This window comes from Aythya ferina (genome assembly GCF_964211825.1).
Source record: "Aythya ferina genome assembly, chromosome: 7".
Classification (NCBI taxonomy): domain Eukaryota; kingdom Metazoa; phylum Chordata; class Aves; order Anseriformes; family Anatidae; genus Aythya; species Aythya ferina.
The window spans coordinates 20,901,921-20,905,787 of record NC_140302.1 but is presented as its reverse complement, the minus strand read 5'-3'; the positions used below and the strand labels follow the sequence as shown (position 1 = coordinate 20,905,787).

Below are 3,867 nucleotides of genomic sequence, written 5' to 3'. Positions count from 1 at the left end.
CAGTCTGAAACAAATCCAGCAGCAGCAGCGGCAGCAACGACCCGGCAGGACGCTGCGAAGCGGCGGCTCGCACGGCTCCTGCTAGGCGCGATGGCACCGCGGGCACGGGCGGGCACGACGCCACCGTCCGCTGGCTGTGCCCGAGGGCTGGCGGCGGGGCAGCGCGGTTCCTCTCCCCTCCTCTCCCTCACCCCCGTGCTCCGACGGCGCTGCGGGACCGTTCCCCGGCTCCGGCCCCTCGGGCTGGGGGCGGCCGCACGGCGCCGGCAGGCGGAGGCCGAAAGTTGCCACTCGTCCCGCCCATGGCGGCGGGCGGGAAGCGGCGGCTCCCCTTCAGCGCCAGGCGGCCGCCGGGAGCCCGGCGCCGGCCCTGAGCAGCGCCCCGTTCCCCCGGCGGGGCCGTGCCGTGCCGCGGTGAGTAGCCCGGGCCGGGGGGCGGCCGGCGATGCCCCCCCGGGCGGCGGAGCGCCCCCCATGGCGAGCGCGGCGGCGGCGGGGGGTGGCCCGCGGGCGCTGCGGGCTCTGGGCGGGTGCCTGCTGGGCGCCCTGGTGCTGGGCACGCTGGCGGGCAACGCGCTGGTGTGCCTGGCCGTGCTGCGGTTCCGCCACCTCCGCGCCAAGGTCACCAACTGGTTCGTGCTGTCGCTGGCCGTCTCCGACCTGTGCGTGGCCGTCCTGGTGATGCCCTGGAAGGCGGTCACCGAGGTGGCCGGCGGCTCCTGGCTCTTCGGCAGCCGCTTCTGCGACACCTGGGTGGCTTTTGACATCATGTGCTCCACCGCCTCCATCCTCCACCTCTGCATCATCAGCCTGGACCGGTACTGGGCCATCGCCAGCCCCTTTCGCTATGAGCGGCGGATGACGCAGCGCCTCGCCTGCACCATGATAGCTGCGGCCTGGGCCCTCTCCGTCCTCATCTCCTTCGTCCCCGTGCAGCTACACTGGCACAAAGCCAAGGACAGGAGGCAGCCGGGCTCCCAGCCGCCTGGGACACCGCGCTGTGAGGTCAGCCTGAACCGTACTTACGCCATCACCTCCTCCCTCGTCAGCTTTTACATCCCCGTGGCTGTCATGATCATCACCTACACCAGGATCTACCGGATCGCCCAGGCCCAGATCCGCCGCATTTCCACACTTGAGCGAGCAGGGGGGCAGTGGCCTGCCCATGGCAAGGAGCCCACCTCCGCTCTGCGGAGCTCCCTGCGCAAGGAGACCAAGGTGCTGCAGACCCTCTCTATCATAATGGGAGTCTTTGTTTGCTGCTGGCTGCCCTTCTTCCTGCTCAACTGCCTGCTGCCTTTCTGCCAGCCGGAGAGCGACCGGGAAGGGCAGTCAGCCTGCGTTGGCCAAACCACCTTCAACATCTTCGTGTGGTTTGGCTGGGCCAACTCCTCGGTGAACCCAGTCATCTACGCTTTCAATGCAGACTTCAGGCGGGCTTTCAGCAACCTGCTGGGCTGCAGGTGCTTCTGCTGTGACACACGTAAGTCCACTGTGGAGAGGGTCAACTTCAGCAACGAGCTGGTTTCCTATCACCAGGACACCACCTGCCAGAAGGAAGGAGCCGCCTCATCATCAGTGCCACCCGCTGCTGTCACTGCCTGGGTGCAGCCTGTGCCCCATGCTGTAAGTCTCCAGGGGGAGGACAGCAGTGAGGAGCTGCCTGCAGAGAAGAGGCCTGGGACTCCTCAGACAAAGGCTGCCCCTGGCAGCAGCCCGAAGTGTCATCATGTGCCAACTATTTTGCGATTGGATTGTGGGGCAGATCTATTTCTGGAAACTATTACCCCCTTTACAGGGCTTGGTGGACACGAGGGACCCTGTCATCCCATTCCAGAGGGATGATAAGCAGCTGTATGTTTCACCCATGCAGTGAATTCCCACAGGAGGAATGCCTCCAAGTAAGGTGCACCCATTCCCCAGCAAACAAATATCATGCCAGGAGGATGGGAGCCTGATGTTCTTACCCCAGAGGGGTGACAGGCATATCAAGTCCATTCCACAAGCGTATAGCAATCACATATTAACCTCTTTCCACTACTGCCTTCACCCCTTACCATTTTTAATAGTAGGCAGGCATTTTCTATACAGTTGTTTGCCCTACTCCTCAATCAAACTTGTGATATTTATTAAGAATTTTATTAAGAATTGTGAGATAATTGAGATTTTGATCAAAATTAGATCAAAATAAAAACAGCTGATGAGGCTCCATAACATAAATTTACTGAGAAAACTTAGATTGAAACTTAGATTTAGCTGCATTTCTAAAAGCAGCTCTCCCCCTCCCCCCATGGTTTCACATCATATAGGTTTGAAAGTTGTTTGGTTTTATTTCTGTGTTTACTTTGAAGCTGGATGTCTGTATTTACATATCAAATCTGTGTTTAAACTCTGAAAATTGCTCAATAAAAACATCATCTTATGCTGAGTCTAAAGACTGCTTAAAACCCTGGAAAAAATCAAGATGCTTTTATGAAGGTCCCCAAACAGTTTCATGTGTCTAACTGGTATCAGCGCTTACTGATATTGACCTAGGTTCCTCATGTTCAGTTGTTAGATGAGTTACTGCATTAGACTGAAGTTACAGCAGTAGCTAAGCAGTGCAGGGTTTGAGAACTAACACTGCAGATCCAAAGCAATATAAGCTGCTACCAACTGAGATGGAACTGAGATGGCTGCAATCGCGCCTTTCTCCTACTAGTTCAGGCAGACAGTCCTTCCAGAAAGTAAGCTAGTCTGTAGAACAGAAAGGGACCAGGTCACCTCTCTGAATGCATTCACTACTTGTGAATGTGAACAGCAAGAGGCAGAACAAGTGGGCGGTGAATGGCTTACAGAAACAAAAACACAAGTGGAACTGAATTTCTAAATACGTAAAAGGGCTCAGCAGATGGTAAGGGAATACAGCAGCACTTCACTGTTCTTTGCTTTTCTGTCCATCACTGCTGGCCATTTCGTACCATGCTCCACTAATCAGCATTGCACCATTTTTCTGTCATCTATGACTTGAGTCATCTAAGAAAGATGAAGATGCAGCTGTCCAGAAAGAGGCATCAGGAAAGCTTACATTAGAAGAGCTATCTGTGACATTGCTGATGTCTTCAGCAGGGTGATCCATGCTGAAAAGCCAGACTCTCCATCTAGTGATCTTGCTCCTGCCCCTGTGAATTTAAGTTGTGTGTAGCTCTTAAGCCCATGGACACGTTCTACACGTCCATTTTCCTTGCTACATTTCTTCCTTCTTATACAACCAAAACATTATATTGTAAGGGCATCAGCATCTTTTATCTCCTCCAAAACCACAAAATCATGTCCTGGAGCTGTAAGACTTCTCATCTCATTAAAGCCCGTCCTGGGGAGGTCCTGGCACACCTGATAAAACACAATGTTGAAGCACAGCTCCCTCTGTGCCTGCTATTCTTCTGTCCCTGCTGCAAGAGCTTCAGCTCACTGTGTCCTCCAGTTAGCTCTCCCTTCCCAGAAACATCTTTATTCTTGCAGGCAGGCAGTCTTTGGCAGTCAAGGACACACAAGAAATTATTTTTCAAAGGAGTGTTGTTTGTTTTTTTTTTTATACCTACTCCCTAAGTTTACCTACTCACAAGGTTTGCCCTGGATATGGGGCCTGTCTGGCTTAGGAAGTACTCTTGGACTTAATAAGTATACTGATGAAAATTTAACATTTAAATATTTAGAATTAAAATATATTAATGAAGTGTAACCAAATGGGCTGCAGAAAATAAGCAGTGAATATATTTGAGTAACTTTCTCTTAAGATTAATCAGAAATGCCCCGTTAGCTTTGAATCATGAAGCTATATTTGTGTTTAGAATGGAAAAAAAATTGTTTGTATCAGTTCTTGTGGCT

At 53.1% G+C, this 3,867-nt stretch overlaps 1 pseudogene across 1 annotated transcript; it reads left to right on the top strand.

Moving 5' to 3' along the window:
- The first annotated feature begins 399 nt into the window (after positions 1-399).
- LOC311439636 (D(1)-like dopamine receptor pseudogene) lies at positions 400-2,422 on the top strand (annotated as a pseudogene). The gene has a single exon. The product of its transcript is annotated as a D(1)-like dopamine receptor pseudogene (transcript).
- Positions 2,423-3,867: the final 1,445 nt, after the last annotated feature.